Source organism: Vicugna pacos, chromosome 18 (genome assembly GCF_048564905.1).
Source record: "Vicugna pacos chromosome 18, VicPac4, whole genome shotgun sequence".
NCBI classification, from domain to species: domain Eukaryota; kingdom Metazoa; phylum Chordata; class Mammalia; order Artiodactyla; family Camelidae; genus Vicugna; species Vicugna pacos.
The window spans coordinates 15,405,853-15,428,700 of NC_133004.1; the positions used below are offsets into that span (position 1 = coordinate 15,405,853).

Here is a 22,848-nt window from a genome sequence, read left to right on the forward strand (position 1 = left end):
TGCGGCCCCGAGCTGCGGGGCGATAGGCGGGAGTCACGTGATCCGGTCTAGAGACCGCACCCCGCGGGGGCTTTTCCGGCGCTTACAGCCCCAGGGGACGCAAAATCGAGTTCAGCAACCTGGACGGAGGGGTGTGGTGGGTGGCAGCCTGCTACTCCAGCCCCGTGGGCTTCCAAAGGTAGGAGAGAAGTGGGGAAAGTGAATTAAACACCCAACTTGAGTCCAAGTTTGCACAATGCTTCTCCCATCTGTTTATTTCAGAGGCCCATTTCTTAGATGGGCAAGTTGAGCCTTAGAGTCCAAAGAAAAACTTCCAAGTTGCTAGGCCAGCGGACCCCTCCTCCAGCCTGCTCGGCGGCCAGTGCGCACGCGGCTCCGTACGCGTCACGCGTGGCGGGGGCGCTCCGGCCCGTCCCCTGCAGGCGTTCAGGCGTCCTTGGGAGACACCGCTTCTTGACAAACTGCAGCGGCCACCCAGGCGGACCGCGAAGCCGAGAATAAACCCAGGCAGGAGAGGGGGTGCCGAGGCCGGGCCTTGTCTACACTTTCGCGAACTTGGCGCCCCCGCACCTGTCCCAAAAAGCACACTCCTGGGCCACGTGCGGCAGCCTGCATCACGCGCCAGCCCCCGCCTCCTCCGGCCGGAATCCGCGTGGCCGCTCCAAGTGGGAGGCCCGGCTTCCAGGGAGAAAGTTCTGCGCCAACTTCTCGTTAACCCGCCGTGCGCAATCGCCTTGTCACCCTCGGCGAATCCGGGCTTCGCGCCTGCTGTGAGCCAGGCGCCGAGCTGCGGGCTGCGGTCACCCGGCCGGGGTCGTACGCCTGGGCTCAAGGTCTGGGGAGGAAGCAGCCACGTAAAGGGGTGATGACCGCACAGAGGCAGAACTGGCTGTGTAGACTCACACGCTGGCGGCGGGGGCTTGAGCCACTCACTGTGGGGCTTAGAGAAGTCCGCCCTGCCAGAGCGCGCTTCTACAGAGCAACTTGGCTCCAAAGCCATCACCTTTGGAATTAAATCTGACCTCCTCACTGTGGGCTACTAATTCCTGCAAGACCTGGCCCTGCCTGTTCTGTGTTCATCTGAAGGCCACTCTGCTTGCTTGTTCTGCCCAGCCACGCTGGCCTTCTTTGAGACACCAAGTTCTTTTCTGCTTCAGGGCCTTTGCCCTTGCAGTTCCCTCTCTCTGGAATCTTCTCTTCCTTGTCACCATTCTTCAGGGCTCTGCTCAAATGGCCCAGAAGCAGAGACCCCCTTGTCAGGCCAGCCCTGTTAAAGTACCACCCTCCACACTCTGTATTGACTGGTTTTATTTTTTCAAGCTTGTATCACTATCTGAAATGATTTATGTCTCCTCTCACCAAGAAGTACGTTCATGGAGGGCAGGGATTTGGGCAGTCTTGTTCCTGGTAGAATCTTAAAAAAAAAAAAAGTAGGAAGAAAGGGGGATGGAGGCCATGGCAGAAAGGACATGCCATGGAAAAGTAGGGGTAATAGAAGAACCCCAAGTTCGTTAGGCCAACCGGAGTGGGAGCCGGCAGCAGGCAGGGCACTTTGTCCACTCAGTATTAAAGGCACACAGACTAGGTTCTGTTTTATACAGGCACTATGAAAACAATTTATTGATTCTATAATATAAACAAAATTTTTTTTTCAATAGGAAAAATTCTTCACTTATTTTTACAGCACACAATAATTTGAGTCTTGACGTTTTCTGTGATAAGTGAGATTTTTCTGGGACCTATCAAGGTTTTAAATCACACACACACACAAGAAATGACTGAAGACCAGGCTACTGTTAGATGATTCTTTTTTTTTTTCATTCTAAATTGTCTTTTAAAAAACCTAAGCAACAGTATAACACATCCGCACCTGGTAAGTGCTCACAGCCGACCTGCAAAAGCTGTGGAGTGAGGCTCACAAGTGGCCACTGTGAAATGCAGCGTGTGCCAAAGGCTGTTTCCCAGTGGTGAGAATCAGGGAGGGCTTCCTGGAGGAGGAAGCATGTTCCCTAGGCCCTGAAGCACAGGCAAGGCTCCCGGAAGGGAGAGGCCCCTCAGAGTGAAGGGACCCACAGATTCAAAGGCACAGAAGTGGAAATAGCTGAAGGAACCAGGAATGATCTGGTTTGACTTGAACATTTCCTTTCTGAGGATGATGAGCTCGTGCCATCTAGTTTGGCTTTCTAAATAATTGGACAGGTACTTCCTAGCTGGATGTCCTCGGGCAAATTACTAAGTCTTTCTGAGCAGGATAAATGGAGATGATGTCAGAAAGTCCTAGGGTTCACTCTCAGGATTAAATGATAATAAGTGAGAAAAGAACTGAATGGCACACAAAATCACTCAATAAAGACTAGTACTCAAGGGGTCTGGGAAAGTGCTCCTGGGTGAGCCTCCAGCCTCCAGTCTAGGAGGCTGTATGAGCCACAGTGAATATGACATCTCTCAGCTAAGCTCTGGAAATTTCACATCCATTTAAAGTAACTAGAGCTTGATGACTCAAGAAAATGTGGGTTAATGTATACTTTCAATTTTAACATCCTTCCCGGCTTTTTATTATCTATGGAAACACTTTTTAACATAAAAGTTCTGTTGCACAGCTTGTTATGAAATCGATCTTTTGTTTTCCATTTTGTCATCTATCCTGGACCTCTTCTCCATGTCAATAATATAGTAGTCTGATTCCCTCTTATTAATAGTCATATGGCATCCCATGGTATGGGCAGATCATAATGCATTTAACAGTTCTCTGCTAAAGGGCATTTAGATTTTCAGTGTTTTAATATAATACATTTATTCAGCATCCTTGTGCATTTATATTTGCACGCTCATGCAATTAACTTCCTTTGTATAAATTTCACAAAATAAAAACATTGGGTGAAAGCACTATATTTTTCTATTTTCCCTAGTTCTGCTATTACTATTATGTTATTACTAGTATTATTATTAGTTATGATTATTATTATACTATTACTATTATAGGTACCCTACATTTCAATTTTAGGAAGTCAAATTATATGAATATAAAGTGAAAGTTATTCTACTTCCCTCATTATAGATCCTCCTCAGTCCTATTCCCAAGAAGTAACAACCTCTGAAAACTGTCCCTGTGTATGTCATATAAGGTATACACGTAGCTATATGCATATATGTCCCCCCTTAAGGTAAAAAAAGGTGATTCATTTGGTGTATACTATGACACAGACTTTTTTCTCTTAACATAATTTGGACATCTTTCCATGTCAGGACATAAATTCTTTTAAAATAATGTGAAGCATTTCAGTGTATGGACTGATTATAAAGTTTTTAACAGGTTTTCTAGAGTTGGAAATTTAGTTTGTGACCAGTCTCTGGCTATAAGAAACAATGCTGTAATGAACATCTTTGCGTATATGTGCTGCAGGGAACATTCTCCCGTGTATGTAACATACATGTGTGTAAATATATATCTTCAGAAATGGTATTTTGGGGTCAAAGGTATATGAATTAAATGCTTTATAAGAAGTTTCGAAAATGCCCTTCAGAAAGGCAGGACAATTGGTACTGCTTCCAGTGGTACATAGTCCTGTTGATAGTATTATAAAAAACTTTGTACTTTGCTGATCAAATAAGTGAAAAAAGAGTATTCCTTTGTAGTTGTACTTTGATTAGCCCAGTTCCCCAGCTTGTCAGTGTTTTTTTTTTTAATTTTGTTTATGCTTTTTCTGTTTTTCTTGCCTTGCAATTTTTTTTTTTAAATAGGCAAATCTTTTATAGCTTCTGAGTTTTGCGTCAGGCTTACAAAGGTTTTCCACACTCCAAGATTGTGATCGAATTAAAACTGAAAAGGCAGCCCGTGTGTTTCCTCACGTATTTGACTACTGATCAGAAATGTCAAGAGACTAAAGGATACCAATAGCGTCTCACAATATAGAATGCCCGCATTCATCACAGTAGGAAGCAAAAGTGGTCTCATGGGTTAATTACTGCCGGAAAGGTCAAAGTTAGACACAAGGACACACGTCAAAAGACATGAATAAGTCAAATAACATCCTAAGCACAAAAAGGCAACACTAATAACAAGATAAAATAAAACATCCTTTATTGCACATTTAGCAGCATACAAATCAGCAAGCATGTTTGAATAAGAGCAATGACTGTGTGTGTTTTGATATATTATCCATTCGAGTTTAGGACCAGTGTTGACACATTAAGTGCATTGACTCCTGCATTTCGCTTCTGTTGCAGGGACTATGAGAAGTCCTGCTCGGCACATGAAGGTTTTAGCAGAGGAAAGAACACAGCTTGCCCATTTTGCTGCCTCCTGACCTGGCTTCAAAAGTTACACGCTGCTTCATCTTTGACAACCCACATCTTTGCATGTGCTTATTGGTCATTTGTTTATCTTCTTTGCGGAAACATCTGTTCAAGTCCTCTGCTCATCTTTCAATTGGGTTGATTTTTATTATTGGGTTGTCAGATTTCTTTATATATTCCAGATACCAATCCCTTATCCAGATAGATGATTTGCAAATATTTTTCCCTGTCCTAGAAATTGTCTTTTCATTTAATCAATAGTGTCCTTGGTGGCACAAAAGTTTTAAATTTTGATATAGTGCAATTTATGTTCGTTCTTTTGCAGCTTATGCTCATATACTTTTTTAAAGTGAGCTAAAATTTCACGTAATGTGAAATTAACCATTTTGCATACATTAAAATTTTAATTTTGTCACAAAAATGCAAATAGCATCTTTAAAAAAAAACACCTAGTAAAAACATTGCTGAAATCTAATATTGTTGCAGTCTGAAGAGAGAAAAATAATCATGGCAATCTTTTTTTTTTTTTAATGGAGGTACTGGAGATGGACTCAGGATCTTGGCGTGCACTCTACCACTGAGCTATACCCCGCTCCCAAAATGACAATCATTTCTTGAGTATTGACTAAGCACCATGCACAGAACTGAGTGGTGTAGGTCAGTGGTTCTCAGCTGGGGGTGATACTGCCCCTCAGGGGACATTTGGTAACGTCTAGAGACATTTTGGTTGTCGTAACTGGAGGAATGGAGATGTTGTTACTGGCATCTAGTGGGTAGAGGCCAGGGATGCTGCTAAACAGCCTACAATGCACAGGACAGCCCCACAACAAAGAATTATTTGGCCCGAATGTCAGTAGTGCAGAGGTTGAGAAACCCTGATCCATATCTATCAGTGGTCCCCTTTTACAGATGAGGAGATTGAGGCTTAGAGAGGTTAAATAACTTGTATAAAACCACATGGCTTGTAGGTAGGAGAACCAGGATTGAAGCTGAAACACTCTGTCCCCAGAATCCCCATCCTTCCTGCTGAAGCAAAGACAGCAAGAAGGGGATGACTTAGGAGGGGAATGAATCCAAACATCTAATTGAGAATCACATATTCTTAGTCCACAGTCTGATTTTCCATTGAGCCAGGATGGTGAAGTGAACCATCAGGTGAGGAGCCTCAGGCTGTCCGAAGGCTGCTTTAGTGTTCTCAAGACGTGGCAGCTGGCTTCGCCTAGAGTGAGCCAGCTGAGCATACCAGGCGGACGCTATCCTTTTTATGACCTAGACTCAGAAGTCATAGAGCATCCTTCTGCTACATTCTATTCCTTAGGAGCAAGACGCAAAGTCTGGGCCACATTCAAGAGGAGAGGAATTAAGCCCCACCTTTTGAAGAGAGGAGTGTCTCACAGATGTAGGGAACAGATTTTAAAACCACAACTAGATTTCACCCATGCTGCATTCAGCTCTACTGAAGGTGGGATTCTTTGATCATTCATACCATCCTAGATTCCAAAGGTGGCAGGGCTTTCCTGGAGATGAGGGTGACCCAGAAGGCCCACAGCTCACATTTCACAGTCATCTTGTACAGGAACATCTAGGTGACCACCAGCAGTGGGGTAGGGGGAATGTGTTCTGATCCCCGCTTTTTAATACCTTTTCAAGAGCAGAAATGGCAAGCTCAAGATTGAATCCAGTCACAACCCACTTACCTCATTTTGGTATGGTAAACTGAAGGTAAACTCTTGTTTTAAATTATAACAGATAAGAAACAAAGTTAAATTTTAAAGATTTTTAACAGAAATTGGAAGCTTTATATGTTCTCCTCCCCTTGTTATGAAATATAGCTAACCGAGGGCAAGTAAATTCTACTTGCCTTAAAAACAATAAAAAAACCATGCTGTTAGTCTGTTACCTATGAGACAGAAAAACTTTTACATAAAAGTAACACAGAATCTCAGACCTCACGGGGGAAATGGTGGATTTTCCTAAGGATCTCTCAAAACTGAGTATATAATGAAATATACATAACAGAGTCTGCTAGTGCCCTTCACAATTACCATTCGATGGTCGTTCTTTGCTAACAGAGCCTAACTTATTCAAGGGGGCAATATGCCCATCTTAAGAACTACATTTCCCAGCATCCTTTGCAACTAGGAGAGGATGATGAAATAATAAGAGGAAGTCATTGGGTGGGGTTTCCAGGAAGGCTATTTAAAGGGAACTGACTCAGCTTGCCCTCTTGCTACTTCCTCCTTCCTTCTACCTGGAACACAAATGAGATTGCAAGGCTGTGGCAGCCATCTTTGACCATGAGGTAACCTTAAGGAAGGAAGCTATATGTCAAGGATGGTGGAGCAGAAAGGAGGAAGTTGCTGATGAATTTGTGGATGTCCCTGGGCTAACTCCAAACTTTTGTTTTTTTTTAAGTAAAGAAAAAGACCCTGTAGTTTATATAAGCAACTGTAGTCGGGTACTAACAGCTGAACACAATCCGTTATTCATTACAGTATGTAAAGCTCCTGCTAACTTTCAAAGTGGTAAATAAATGTGATATTTGAGGATGTCTGTGCTTTTGCTTTGCTTTACCCACTGTTGATGCAACTTTTTCCCATTATAACACCATGGTCCTTCTATGACTGGTCCTCAGCCTGGATCTGTAGCTGCACATTGCTGCCGGTTATCAATAGTCATGTTAAGAATGTGATCTCTGTCATTCTGATTGCTATCCAAGGGGTAAATCACAGGCAATTAAATGCATTTTCAGAAAGGCTGCCTGTGGCCTTCCTGACTAGCCACAATTTTATGGGTGGTACCCAGGCCTGGATTGGAGGCCCACAGTGATGTTCCCTTGAAAAATGCCTCATAATAGACTGTGTTTCTCAGGTCTCTTGCTTCTGGCTGCTAAATGATTCCTTCATTTTCCCGAAAACTGTGACCCACCTCTAAAGACAAAAACAAAGGCTCAGGTCTGCTTGCCAATGTGGGTGTCATAAGAGAACTAACTTCTCACTTAAGGCAAGATGTCTACACAATCTAGAGTCGCCCTGTCTGACCACAACCCGTGTCCTGAAACAACAGTAATGCAGGCCTTCGTATGCAATCCACTAACCGCATGATTCTCACATGAATTACCTAGTGATCCCATGCAAATACAGGGTCTGCATTTCTAACAAGCTCGCAGGTGATGCTGCTGCCGCTGGTCCACAGACTGCATCTTCAGTAGGAAGGCACTTCCTGGCTTTCAGACTCCTTCTTGTCATTCGGATCTCAGTTCAAATGCCACTTCCTTCAAGCAGCCCTCCCTGACCAGCCAGTACAAAACGGAGCTCCCCAATCCCCTACCACCCCACACCGTCACTTTGACCACTTCACTTAGATCTCTCCTCAAGGTGCTTATCAATCTCGGTATGAACAAGGCATATGCATTCTTTCATCCCCACTAGAATGTTCCGTGACAACAGAGGCCATGTCTGCCTGCTGTCCAGTTCATCTCTACATCTCCAGGATCTAGAACAGTGCATGGCACACTTGATAAATACCTTCAACCTCTCCTTCAGCCAGAATGTTCTTCCAGAGGTGAGGTGGTTGCTCTCAGATATCTCAAGACTTGAAAAAACAGTGTTAATTTTTCTGATGCAAAAGATACTGTGTCTACTATGAAAATGTTTTCAAAAATGTAAGAAGAGACCATTACCTAGTTGAGTTCTCCCAGAAGCAGAACCTGACAGAAAGATGAGAGAGCAAGTTGTTGATTTGGTCAGGGGGGACCCTAAGGCAGGGAAGGAAGGCAGAGAAAGGGAGGAGCCAATGTGGGGTGTGTTCATGAGTAGGTTACTACCGTGGGCAACTGGGGTGCAGTCCAGCTGGGGACCTCCAGGAGTGAGGAAGCTGGGGTCCTGGCCATCACTGGTCAAGGTCGGATGGATGGCAATAATGCTACTCACTGGGTTTAGCTCACTTTTCCAGAGCAAGGCGTTACCAACGAGTCACAGGCGCTAGCAGAGAAATGACGTCATAGGCCAGGTGACAGCCAAGGAGACAGAAAAGGGTGCCATCAGGATCTGCCACTCAGAGTGGCACTACCACTATCCAGTATAGAACTGTGTTGTCTTTTCTGGGAACTGCCTGCCCAACGCCCCACCCCAGGTCACCAAGGTGCAACCCTAGAAGCCTCCTTTTGGGGACCATCACCAGCCCATACATTTCTAGCCTATGTGCAAACAAGGACAAAGAGCACCTTCCAAAAATTAATTTTTTGCTAATTGAGATATAATTCACAGACCACAAAATTCACCATTTTAAAGTGTATGGTTCAGTAGGTTTAGTATATTCACTATGTGGTACAACCATCACCACTGTCTAATTCCAGGACATTTTCATGACCCTTATAAGACACACCATGCCCATTAGCACTCACTCCCCATTCCTCCCTCCCCCAGCCCCTGGCAACCACTAATCTACCTTCTGTCTATGGATTTCCTATTCTGGACATTTCATAGAAAAAGGATCATAAAACATGTGGCCTTTTGTGTCTGGTTTCATTCATTTACCATAAGGTTTTCAAGGTTCATCCTCACTGTAGCAGGTATCAGTGCTTCATCCTTTTTATGGCTGAATAATATTCCATTGTTTGGATGGACCACAGATTGTTTATCCATTCATCTGTTGATAGGCGTTTTGAGTTGTTTCCACTTTGGGGCTATTATGAATAATGCTGCTATGAATACTTGTGTACAAGTTTTTGGGTGAACTTATGTTTTCAATTCTCTTGAATGTTTCAAATGATTTTTTAAAACAGTTCTAAGTACATTCTTGTAGCCAGGTAGGCAGCAGCCCTGGCTGAGGGTCAAATACGCCCTCACTCTTATGCACTTGAAGGCATCCCAGGACTTATACATGTCAGTGGCAATGTCAATACCCTACAGTCATCTTCCCCAGGTGGAACAACCATTTCAGCTTCAGAGTTGGGGTTAGGGGGAAGAACTGGTCCTCTGAGAAATAAGGAGCTGAGGGGATGCCCAGCCACGCACCTGCATATGTAACAGGACCACATGTGTTGTGTCTCTGTGCTCTCCAGAGTGTATACTGGGCCAGTGTCCCTGGATTTCATAAAGGAGGCTATACTTCCATGCCTTAGGACTCAGCCCAGAGTCTCTGAGCCTGCCTGCATCCTTTTACACAAGTTCATATTCTTTTTATGGCTGAGTAGTATTCCATTGTATAAATATACCACATCCTTATCTAGTCATCTGTCAATGGACATTTAGGTTGTTTCTATGTCTTGGCTATTGTATCTAGTGCTGGTATGAACATTGGGGTACCTGTGTCTTCTCAAATTAGTTTCCTCTGGATATATGCCCAGGAGTGGGATTGCTGGATCATAGGGTAAATCTATTTTTAGTTTTCTGAGGGCTCTCCATACTGTTTTCCATAATGGCTGCACCCAACTACATTCCCACCAACAATGCAGAAGGGTTCCCTTTTCTCCACACCCTCGCCAGCATTTATGGTTTGTAGACTTTTGAATGATGGCCGCTCTGACTGGTGTGAGGCGTACATTATTGTAGCTTTGATTTGCATTTCTCAGATAATTAGCAATATTGAGCATTTTTTCATGTGCCTGTTGGCCTTTTGTGTGTCTTCACTGGAGAATTGCTTGTTTAGGTTTTCAGCGTCGTTTTGGATTGGGCTGTTTGTCTTTTTGTCTTTAAGTTGTATGGGCTCCTGCCACAATTGACATGACATTTCTTCAACTGATGCTCTCAGTCAGGAATTTGGAAGTTGGACTGAGACCAGAAAGTGAGAGTGGTATCATATTAATGGCCTGGTTATTCTGCTCTTCCTTGGAGGACATGGAGTAAGCCAGGAGCCACTCCTAATTTGTTTCTTATTAAGGTAGAGCTTCATGCTTTCTGATGTATGCACTATCCCACTGCTCTACCGTTTTAGCATTTTTTCCTCCCAGCCTTTTAGAGGAAATCATTCTTTCCAGTGATGGCCTGGAGCTGGCTTCTCTGGGCTTGGCCAGCCAGTTGTGTACCCACCTCCTCCTCCAGTGACATCATGAGGTAGCTTGAAATTAGCCACTGTGGAAATTAGCACATGTTACAAATCAGAGATTTTCTTTTCTGAGATTTAGTTGTTAAACATTTACCAGCACACCACTGATTTTATTTACACTCACCCAATTCACATGCCCATCAACTAGTTAACGCTCTTCTAAAGACTACCGGGAGTTTACATCCTCGTAAATGAAGACAGCTGATGTATAAGTAAACATATAAACAAACAAGATAATGCTAGGTAGTGATAAAGTATGTAGAAAATTAAATAAAACAGCTGATACACTGAATATATTCCTTTAATCTTTTTTTTATATCATATCATGAACAATTCCCTAAGTTATAAAAAAGTCTAAGGAGCATTCTACTTCCCGGCTGCATAATATTTGTTCCTTGTGGGAATATGCTAATTTATTTAAGCGTTCTCCTATAGTTAAGTGTTTCTCAACCTTGGCCCTATTTACATTTTAGGTCAAATAATTATTTGTAATTGGTTTCTTTTTTTAATTTGTTTTTGTTTTGGGGTTTTTTGGGGGGAAGGTAATTCGGTTTATTGATTGATTGATTGATTTTTAATGGAGATACTGGGGATTGAACTCAGGACCTCGTGCATGCTAAGTGTGCACTCAACCACTGAGCACTGCCCTCCCCGCTCTAATTAATTCCTACTCATTAGAGCCGTCCTGTGCATTGTAGGATGTCGAGTAGCATCCCTGGTTTCTGCCCACTAGCTGCCAGGAGCAGTGCCCCCCACACCAGTTATGACAACCAAAAATATCTCCAGATTTTTTCCCCTGGGGAGAAAAATCACGTTGGTAGAAAATCACAGCCACGGGTGGACTTCCTACTGAGAAATAAAGGGTTCCAAGAGGGAAGTAGGTCTCCGAGTGTGACCCCGGACCAGCAGCAGGAACACCCCCCTGGAAACTTGCTAGGAATGAAAACTCTCAGGCACCTCTCCAGATAAAAGAAATCTGAATGGCTAGGGGTGGGACCAGGCAGTCTGTATTGTGACGAGCCCTCAGGGGATTCTCACACACACTTCAATTTGTTAGGGGGCTGGGGATGACGACTTTAGAAATCAAAATAGTGTTGGAGGCGGGAGGCACTTGTGATGCACGTCTGTGGTTGCATCATGCTACTGCTTTCCCCTCTGGCTGATCCGAGGCTGCTGTAGGTGATTAGTGCAAATTAGCTGAGTTCAGGTGTACTTTTGACTTAAGTACCACCTTTCAGCTCAGGATTACCAAACACCACTTATTTTTACCCCAGGGAGGCTCTGGGAGGCTCCAGGGCCAAAGATAAAATTAAGAATAGAAAGCAAATGGGGTCATCTGACCCGAGGCTGTAACCACCGCTTGGGTTTCACCGCTGCCTGTAAACCTTAGTTCTTTAAATAAAGAGCATTTTGGTCTTTTCAGATACTGTAAAACCACAAAAGGTGAGGCCAAGCCAAGATGTACTGCTTGCAGTTATCTCTCCCTCTTGTTATCATCTTGGTCCTCAGGGTACCATGAATTCAGTTCAGAATGTAGCCTCTGGTCCAGGGAGTCTCAGTACTGGCAGTACTGCCCCATCCCCGGGGGAATTTGGAAAGGGGGCTGGGTTATCACAACGATGGGAGCCTCTGGCATTTAGTGAATTAGTGCCACGGCTGTAATGCAAAATGGTGCAGTCCCTTTGAAAAATAATTGAAGAGTTTCTTTTAAAATTCAGTATACACTTATGATAAGATCCAGCCATTCTTCTCCTAGATACTTATCAAAGAGAAAAGAAAGCCTACATCCACATTTATACACGAATGTTCATATCGGCTCTATTTTTTAACAGCCAAGAATTGGAAGCAACTTGAACATCGATCAACAGATGAAAGATACACGGGCTATGGCACACCCATACAGTGGACCACTGCACAGCGATAGGAAGGATGGTGCACATGGTACAGTGGATGAATCTGAACATAATTGTGTTGAGTGAAAGACAGACAAAGAAAGAGTATGTGCTTTTTGATTCATTTCCTTGGCATAAAATTATTTAAAATGCAAACTAATCTATAGTCACAGAAAACAGATCAAAGGTTGCTGGGGATGTGGGGGAGGGCAGGGAGGGACGAGAGGGAGGGATTATTAAGGGGATCCCACGGTAATCCTCTTTGGGAAAGAAAACACCTTTGGGAAAGGTGATAGTTATGTTAAATAAGTCTCCGTGGGGCAGCTCAGGACCTGGCAGCTGTTTTCTCTCAGCTGAGAGAGAGGGGGAGCCCAAGGCAGAAGCCACAATGTTTCACTCTGGGCTGTGACGTCCTGCTAACTGACCAGCTCTAAGTCGAGGGTTCTGACGACCCCCTCCTCAAGTTCCGTGATTTGCTAGAAGGGCTCACAGAACTGAGGAAAACGGTTTAGTTTCAGTTACTGGTTGATTGTGAAGGATACAACTCAGGAGCAGCCAAATGGAAGAGCTACACAGGGCAAGGCGTGGCAGGAGGCGAGCGCAGGGGGCAGGTCCTCTCTGGCCTTGCCCATCCGCCCAGCACCTGGCTGTGTTTTCCAACCCCCGAAGCTCATCAGCTCTTGCTGTTCAAGAGTTTGTACAGAGCTGAAATCTCCAGCCTTCTCCACCTCCAATCACGTGATCTTTCTGGTGACCAGCCCCATCCTGAATCTGTCTAGGGACCCCCACCATAAAGCACCTCAAAGCATGAAGTCAGACGAGATGGAAAGGGGCTCCTTGTGAATAACAGAAAACACTCCTGTCATTCAGGAGATTCCAAGGGTTTTAGAAGCTCAGCGCCAGGAACCAGGGATGAAGACCAAGTATACTTCTTACTAGACTGTAGAGGTTAAGCAACTCGCCCAGGCCCACGTGGCCATTGTGCTGACTGTCCGTGGGCCACCTGCCTCCCCCAGGTTCACTCTGCATCTTCTCTCTGTGCCCAAGCCCAGGAGGCTGACCCGTGTGGCCCGTGTCCACGGACTGCGATGCCCTCTCATCTCTGGTAGTCTGGCCAGTGGAAGGCCGGGAAGAGAGCAAAGGGAGAAAGGGAAGATTCAGGGTACTTATTCCCCCAGCTTCTTACCCATGTGCTTGCAGCAGGTTGCTCTGCCTGGACTCAGGCCATCTCCCTAGGGCTACCCAGTCTGACTGCTGGTGACCACTCCCTCTCCTCACCTTTTCCAGCACAGGAGTGGTAACTCAGCTGTCACTGGACCCAGAGTTCAACATGATCCCCTGTACTGCTTCTCCTCAAATCACCCAATTTGAGTGGCCACTTCTCTGGTGCAGGGACCCTGGCTGATAAAGAAAATAAGCAGGAGAGCTGGGATTGGCCTAATGTGATGACATAATTATTTGTCAGGTTTCTTTCTAAAGTTCACCTTTATGACTATGCACATAGAAATCATGTCATTTCATGTAGTAAATCAAAAATAACTTTTAAAGATACACGCACCCCAGTGTTCACAGCAGCACTGTTTACAATAGCCAAGACATGGAAACAACCTAAATCTCCATCAGCAGATGACTGGATCAAGAAGTTGGGGTATATATTTACAGTAGAGTACTACTCAGCCATAAAAAGAATAAAATAATGCCATTTGCAGCAACATAGATAAACCTGGAGATTGTCATACTGAGTGAATTCAGAGAAAGAAAAGCACCATATGATATTGCTTATATGTGGAATCAAAAAATGATACAAATGAACTTATTTACAAAACAGAAATAGTTCCACAGACATAGAAAACAAACTTATGGGTACCAGAGAGGGAGGCGGGGAGGGAAAAACTAAGAGTTCAGAATTTGCAGATACTAACTACTGTATATAAAATAGATGAACAACAAGGTCCTACTGTCTAGCACAGTGAACTATATTCAGTATCTTATAATAGCCTACAATGAAAAAGAATAGGAAAAGGAATATATATGTATGTATAACTAAGTCACTGTGCTGTACACCAGAAACTAACACAACATTGTAAACCGACTGTACTTCATTAAAAAATAAATAAATAAATAAAATAACTTTTAAAATTAAAACCAATTTTTCTTATCGCAAAATCAAAACATTCATTGCAGGGAAATGTAAAAATACAAATAAATGGAAAGAAACAATCAAAAAATTATAGAAGGATAGATGAAACATATCTATCCTTCCTTTATTTTTTCTATGCATGTACATATATACATTTGTTTTACAAACTTGGGATTTTCATATACACTCCGGTTTTCATCTTTTTTTTTTGCCCTGCCATACATTTTAATTAGCTTCTCACACCTTTACATCCTTTTAAATGGTTGGTTGGCATTGGATTGTGGGGCTGTGTCATCAGTTTTAAAGCTAATGTCCTATTAGGGGCATGTAGGTTGTTTTCCATTTTTGGTTCCTGCAAGTCATACTATACTGAGTTGTGTTGGAGTTTTTTGCTTTATTTTGGTCAAATCTTTGCATACATTTCTATTTTCTCCATATAAATTTTTAAACATGGAATTGATGAATTCAGGTGGCACATTTTAAGGCTTTGGGTGTGAAATGCTTAATTTCCTCCCTATCTCCACCTTTGCTCCAGGCAGGCTAAGAGATGCCTTTTACTCTCCATCCCTACCAACACTGGACATTAAATATTTGCTTAAAAATCTCTGCAGATCACTTCAGTGTGATATTTTAATGTAAGTAAATCTCTTCTACCTGAAAAAAAAGTGTTTGTTTAATGCATGAATTCAAATCAAGTAAATTAAAACTAGCCTTCCTTTGAATAGATCTGTGCAGCAAAAATGAACATTAGAATTGTAACCACACAGCCAAAGTGAAACGCAAATTGATGCAACAGTCTGTTAAAATTAGGGCACTTCACAGTGTGGAAATCTGACAGGCACTGCCTCTGCCAGGTGATCAAAATTCTCATCAAGAGTGCGAGCAGGAAGGTATAGCTCAGTGGTAAAGTTCCTGCCTAGCACATGCAAGGCCCTGGGTTCAGTCCCCAGTACCTCTATTTAGATAAATAAAGAAACCTAATTCCCCACCCCCAAAATTTTTTTAAAAAATAAGAGTGAGAAATCATCCTGGAAGCATGCACCCTCCATTTAGGAGATAAGAAGGGTATTTTACCTCCATGGTGTTCCTCTACAAAATCCACCAGGTAGCCTCATGATGAGAAACACATCAGATAAACAAGATCCTACTGCAGAGCACAGAGAACTATATTCAATATCTTGTAATAACCTATAATGAAAAGGAATATATATATTATTACTGAATCGCTATGCTGTACACCAGAAACTAACACATTGTAAATCAACTATACTTCAATTAAAAAAAAACTACCATGTATCATCAGAAAATTAATAAAAAATTAAGAATACTTATTAAAAAAGAGAGAGAGAGAAATACACAGAGGACATTCTACAAAACACCTAAGCAGTCCTCCTTGAAACTATAAGGAAAGTCGTAACAGTCAAAATGAGCATGTCCGCCACTGATACATGGGTAAACAAAATATGCTATGTCTGTTCAATGGAATATTATTCAATCATAAAAAAGGAGCAAAGCACTATATACCTGCTACAACATGGAGGAACCTTGAAGACATTGTGCTTAGTGAAAGAAGCCAGACACCAAAGATCACATGTTGTGTGATTCCATTTATATGAAATTTCCAAAATAGGCAAATCTAGAGAGGCAGACAGTAGATCAGTGGTTGCTGGGAGCTGGAGCCTGGGGCAACAGGGAACCAGCGCCACGTGGCTATGTGGTTTCTTACAGAGGTGAAGAAAACATTGTGGAATTGGTAGTCATGATTGCACAATTTTTGAATATACGAAAACCTACTGAATTGTGCACTTTGAAAGAATGGATATTGTAGTATGTGAATTACATCTCAATTGAAAAAAATACAAAAAAGTCTGAGCAACTGTCACAACCAAAAGAGTCTAGGGAGACAGGATGGCTCCATGTCACAGTGTGGTGTCCTGAATTCTGGGACAGAAAAAATGCATTGGTAACAACTAAGGAAATCGGAACACAATGTAGATTTTAGTGAATGATAATAATATATGTGTTCGTTAATTGTGACAAATCTATAGTAATAATGTAAGAGATTTATAACACAGGAAAATCAGAGGAGAAAGTAGGTGTGGGGTATATGGAAAATCTCTGGACTATATTTGCAACTTTTCTGTAAACCTAAAACAGTTGTAAAATTAAAAGTTTGTTAAAAAAAAAAAGCAATCAAGGCATACCCAAGGGTGATCATTTGGGCCACTTTAAAAAAAAAAACTACAAGGGTTCTTGCCTCTGGCCTTAAGGATTCAGTCGTTTCTGATTTTGTCTGCAGGAAAACTGTCCATTTGGTAACTGAATCCACTGTTGGCCTGGTCAGGTCACCAGGGAAGGCGTTGGCTGAGTAGAGTATAAACACCAGTGATTCTATTCTCAGTAAGTGCTGCTCACTGTGAACCCTCTTTCCTTCCCTTCAGTTTGTCTGCAGCATGTCCGGACCTGAATTATCCTGTCCAGGCAAGTCCTGATTCTGGGAAGCTTTGAGTATTGAAAAATATTGGGAGATTTCAGTGGATTTGCCTGAAAAGAAAAATCTTACCTTTTTTTTTTTTTAAACAGGTGGCTAACTTCAACATTAACACCACTGCTCACGACCAAGGAAATCAGATGATGCAAGGCTGAGCAAGAGTATCTTTCAAATGACATAGGACTTTAAGTGACATTCAGGACACTGTTTTGCAAGGGCGCACTGCTGCCCAGCTCTGAGAAGCTGCTCTTGCAGAAACACCTAGAATATCGACATATTAAATACAGAGGGACCACCCCCAAGCTTGGGAGCCAGGATCTTGTGAAAGTTTATATTAAGAGTAAATGTACTTCCCTCAAAACACATCAGGGTCCTTGAGAGACCTGCCTGGGTCTGTTCAGACAAGAGCTTCAGCCCTGAGGACCTGTTCTTTGCCCAGGGGCAAGAAAGCTTAGCACTTCTCTGAGAAGACATTTGGCTAGAAATGGTAGCTAACAGAAAACTGTGTTGTGTTAAATAATCTTCCCTTCTAGAATTAACACGTTCTTCAATAAAGACACCAATTTAGAAAGCCCACCCCACCCCCAAAAAAGGAGGAAATATACTTGAAGAGCTTAAAATGTTATGGAAAAACAGGGTAGTGGACGTCACCTCTGTGAACATTCTGAGAAATCATTTAAGTTCACTAAAATTATGATTTTACAAACAACAAAAATAACCATGGGTAACATTTTTTGCACATGCAGCAATGCTACGTTTGTTCCCTTTTCGAAAGAAATCCTGCGATCTCTCTCTCCACAAAACCAAGTATTGAGGCTGAAGCCTGAATCATTCTGGATACATACCCCTTGGAGAAGCTTGACCCAAACCAATTCAGTAAAAGAAAGTGCCAAAGAGCCACATTCTTGGCTTTTATGAGTTCCTAAGCAGGCTTTTGAAATTCATGGCAGAGACTATCATCTTGAAAGCCAAGGCTTTTGATTTGCAAGATTTGCAAAAGAAAGCCTTTCTTTTTTTTTTTTTTTCTGGTAGGGTCTCTAATTTGAGTATCGAACCTTTGGATTCAAAAATGAATCCCTGAAGAAGTCTTGGGATGGAGTTTATGCCACGATTAACAATATGTTTGCAGGGAAATGGATGAAAAGTCAGATTATCCTGTCCCTGAGGCTGAAATTTTCAAAATAAAAGAACAAACCTGGGGAAGAGGAATTAAAAATTCCAGGGGATGGCAAGTGGGTGAAACTGGATTTGGTCATAAACTGATGAGCTGGGCATTATTAAAATAATGTTCATTACTCTAGTCTCCCCTTTTGTCTATTTTTTGAAATTTTCCATATAAAAATTTTGCTCTTGTTAGTTTGAACGTGGAAGCTGGGAGACCCTCAAGAAGTTTCTTGAAATTAGGCAGCCAGGAAGTGGTGGTGCCTGAACTAGGGCAGCGGTGATGGAGAGGATGGAGGAGGCTGGAGAGAGGTGTCTGGATTCACAGTGTATCTGGTGGTATCCCACTGAATTATTGCAACATCTCAAGCCTCAAATCCCCATGCATTTTCCCTCCTCCTTCATGTTGAGAGCTTACTGTACCTGGCACTTGGCTTTGGGTAGAGAAGATGGGTTGGAAGAAGAACAATCTAGGTGGGGTTAGTCACTGAGGTGGGCTCCTGAGAAATTTCTCCGCCCTGGACACCATCTACAGCCTGAGGGACTTTAGAAACCTCCAGATGCCTATGAGTTTCAGTCTAGGAGTCATGGGAACCTCAAAGGGTTTTCAATAGACTGTGGTATGAGATAATTCTAAAATTTTCCTCTATCCCAGCTACTGCGTGGAACAGTTCAGAGTCGGCTGCTTGTGGAAATGGACCAGTTATGAGAAGCCAAAGCATTCCAAGTACTTTATATAAACATGCACTGCTACTCCTCAAAGCAACCTTGTGAAATGGGGATCAATATCCTCATTTGAACACAAGGAATCTGAGATCAGAGAGGTTGAGTGATGCCCCACTGTCACCCAGCAATTACCTGTAAGGTTGCCAAGTAAAATACAACAAAACCTGGCATGGAACATAGTTATATATTTTTAAATATTCACTGTTTTTCTGAAATTCAAATTTAACTGGGTGACCTATATTTTTATTTGCTAAATCTGGCAAGCTTCATTACTGACCAAGCCAGGATTGGAGTCCAGTGTCTGGCTGCAAAATCCTGGTCCTTCTCCCAAACTGCCCTGACTCTAGGGCAGTTTGCTCTGGTTCACCTCCATCCCAATGCTCATTGCCTCACTGGGGCCTTGCTGACAGAGAGTAACTGGCAAATGTTGATTGAGTGAATATGTAGAAAGATGTGCAACATTAGAGAACTTGGGAGTTTTTCTGAACAATCAAAAATCCTAGTATTGTGAGTCTCGTCTGGTGGGTAAGATTGTAGGTTCTAATATCAACTCCCTGGGTTCAGATCCTGCTACCATCGTTGACCCACCAGCTCCATGATTTGGGGCAAGTCACTTAAGCCCTGTGCCTCAGTTTCCTCATCTGTAAAATGGGGGGTGATAAAAATAGCACTAATAATAGTACTTTACTCATAAGTCTGTATTGAGGAGTAAATGAGCAATGCCAATGCCATCTTCCCAGAGAGGAAGACCTCAGGAAATGCTGCCTATGACTAGGAGTCAATAGGAAGATAAAGAAGTAACTGATGTTGCAAACCCTTCTCACACTGCCAGGAGCACGGAGAGTTTTTCTTTCAGGACGGGAATTGTGTTTCCCTTCCTGAAGTCCTTGGCGTGGTCAGAGAGCCCTGTTCCCGGTAGGGGGCGCAGTAAATACCGATTCAATAAATAAATTAGCCAGGAGAGGGGTTCCTAAGGGGACCAGAATTGACCTCTAAAAATACCCAAAAACCAAAAGAAAAAAGAACCCCACAGAAACAAAAACTATATCAGAGGGAAATAATTTGGAGGATGATTCCAGAATATGACAGTCAAAGCATCTATTATTGAAAAGATTATATTGGGGGAGAAACATTTTGATCGCTCAGAAAAAGCAAAAATGCTTCAGGCGTGGCAAGCCACAACAAATCTTGTCATTAAAGCAAAATTAGTACCGGTCTTAAATTCCAGAGGCTACAAAACAGCCTGGCTAAGGACACTCATGCCTAATTATTGTGCCTAATAATTACCTTGACTAATTAGAGCAAAGGTTTTGGAGTATGTTTCTATTCCCAGATATTGAGTCATCAGTGACCCAGAATAAATCATTTCGCTCTATTTGCGTCTTGGATCATCCACATGGAAGTACCCTTGGCCAACCCCTCCGGGAAATTCCAAAGGCTTCATTAATTAATATTTGGAAAACAGTATAATTTGTGTATGTTGGGACTATAGAAATATGACATCAGTATGTTTTGTATGTTGGGTTCATTTATTTAATTATTCAGCTGTGCTCCAGAGATCCTTAGCATTTATTGACCTCCTACTCTGAGCCAAGCCCGGGGCTAGGAACTGGGCATGCAATAGTGAGCAAGACAGATGGGCCCCTGCTCTCATGAAGCTGATGGTCTAGTGATGGAGACCGACGATAAAAAAGCGAAGCAACAAACAAAATAATTACAAACTGTTAAGTTCTATGAGGAATGCTAATAGAATTCTGTCATGGATTGCAGCAGGAGGGGTCTACTTTTGATGGATGGTCATGGAAGGCTTCTCAGAGGAGGTGATCCCCAAGCTGAGAGCAGCCAGGTCAAGTTGGTGCTTAGTATGTATGGAAGGCATGAAAGGAAATAAAACAGAGTGAGCAAGAGTAGTAAGTGGTCATAACAAGCATGGATTTTCTGGGTTTGAATCCTGCCCTGCTACGACTTGGTGGGTAGTCGATCTTATGCAAGCTTATTTGCCATTCTCCTGTGCCTCAGTTTCTCCATCTGTAAAATGGGGATAAGAAAAATACTTGCTTCACGGGGCTGTCATGAGGAATTAGTGAAGTAATATTTGTAAGGCATGTACGTGTTCGCATGAATCAAGCATCACACACCTGGAAGGGTCCCAGAGGCTGTCGGATGTTCCTTCCTCGCATCCTCTAGCTCACCTGAGCTCACCTACACTGAGCGCTTCCCAGCTCCGGGATCTGCATCTCTCCTCTTCTCCGCCGGGGGGAGCTCTCCGGCTCAACCAAACACAGACTCACCCTGGAAACGTGGGCAGAGTTAAATGTGGGCAGGCTACCCTCAACCAGGAAGGACAGACATCAGTGAATAAATGTCTCAGACTCTCCGCCCTCCTTTGGGGCCACGCTGACCTGCACCCCACACAGGCTTTCTGGGGAGAGTGAAACAGCCCCTGTTGCCCAACAAGATACCCTGCCCATTAACACAGCCTTTACTGGTTTTTCTCTCTTCCCTGACTCATTTCACTCCCTCGCAGGGCTTCCTGGAATCAGCTCCCAGGGCTGAGATGGGGCAAGGGATGTGACTTCACACTTCACCTGATGAAAGGATAAACGCACGTGGTCTATCTTTATGATGGCGTGGTATTCCACCATAAAAAGGGATGAAGTTCTGACACATGCCACAGTGCGGATGAACCTCAAAAACATTACAATAAGTGAAAGAAGCCAGGCACAAAAGGTCACACATTGTCTGCTTCCTTTTATAGGAAATAACCGGAAGTGGTAAATCCATAGAGACAGAAGGCAGACCAGTGGTTTTCAGGAATTTGGAAGGAGGAGGGTTGGGAAGTGAGGGCTTAGTGGGTACAGGATTCTTTGGGATGCTGAAAAACGTCTTGGGACTAGATAGAGGTGATGGTGATACAATATTGTGAATATACTAAAAGTCACTGAATTGTTCATTTTTAAGTGGTTAATTTTATATTATTTGAATTTCAATTAAAAAATATATTAAGTGTATAACTGAATCTCTATGCTGTACAGCAGAGATGAACACAACATTGTAAACCAACTGTACTTCAATTATATGCATATATATTAAACACACGCACACACTGAGCATGATTCCCCCTCTGCTGCTGCCCTGGGGCTGGGAATCCTCGGCCTAGTCCTGGAACCTTGTATGGAAATTGTCACCTGGCATCTCGTCCAGGGAGGGGAAGCCTCTTTAGTCCTGAAAACCATGTGGTCCTTCCTTCCTAACACTGCAAGGAGGGGAATTCGTATTTCTTTACTGAAGCCCTACTATGTGCAGACCATGTGCTGGACACTTTATAGGAACTCTCCATCAACCCTCTTGACCCTCTCGCCTCATTTGTTTAATTTTTCTTCCTCAGGCTTATCACCAGCTGACATTATGATTATATATACATATTTGTTCATTGTTTTTTCTCACTAGAATGTAAGCTTCACAGGGCAGGACGTTTGTCTATTTTATTTATTACCATATCCCCTGTTCCTGGCACACAGTAGGTGCTCAATAAATACAGAAGGAACCTAGCAAGATAGTCATCAGTATCTCCAGTCTACAGATGGAGAAATGCGGGCTGAGTGATTTGCCATAGTCTCATGACTAATAAGTAGCAGAGACCGAATTTGCGCTTAAGGCCATCTGGGGGCACAGCCCATGCGGCAGGGAGCTGTCCTTCATCAGCTTCCTGTGACCTGCTGGGATGAGTTAGAAGTCTGAAAATTAAAGGCGTCAAGGCCATGACTCATCTCTTCAGCAAAGAAGGAAATCACGACCCGGAGCTGAGTCACGGTTTCTGCTTCCCTCTGTGCTGACTCGTTCACACCTCCAGCTCTGGGCCTCCCCAACCTCTTTGTGGGGATGAGGCCAGGGGCTTAACATAGTCCAGGCCTTCCTTCTCATCTTGCCTCTGCCCTCTTGGCTGGGACTGTCTGACCCAGATGAAACCACAGATGTGAGCCCAGGCCAGCAGTTCCTGTCCAGCCATGGCGAGGTTTGAATGCTGGCCATGGTGAGACTTTGAAGAGGCTCCTGCCACAAGGTTTTCTTGGATGGATGGCACCAGCTGTAAC

General features: G+C 43.2%; 2 long non-coding RNA genes across 5 annotated transcripts; both read left to right on the forward strand.

The window, feature by feature from the left end:
- Positions 1-41: 41 nt before the first annotated feature.
- Positions 42-4,429, forward strand: LOC116284137 (uncharacterized). Its single transcript, XR_012061046.1, has 2 exons — positions 42-178; positions 4,228-4,429. It is a non-coding gene; the product is annotated as an uncharacterized lncRNA (long non-coding RNA).
- A 1,161-nt stretch (positions 4,430-5,590) lies between these two features.
- On the forward strand, positions 5,591-17,232 carry LOC140687031 (uncharacterized). Of its 4 annotated transcripts, none has more exons than XR_012061047.1 (6): positions 5,591-5,758; positions 5,873-6,018; positions 7,728-7,860; positions 12,177-12,341; positions 16,818-16,857; positions 16,960-17,232. It is a non-coding gene; the product is annotated as an uncharacterized lncRNA (long non-coding RNA). The 4 variants fall into 4 exon arrangements; XR_012061050.1 differs by having other exon boundaries at positions 5,947-6,018; XR_012061048.1 differs by having other exon boundaries at positions 5,952-6,018.
- Positions 17,233-22,848: the final 5,616 nt, after the last annotated feature.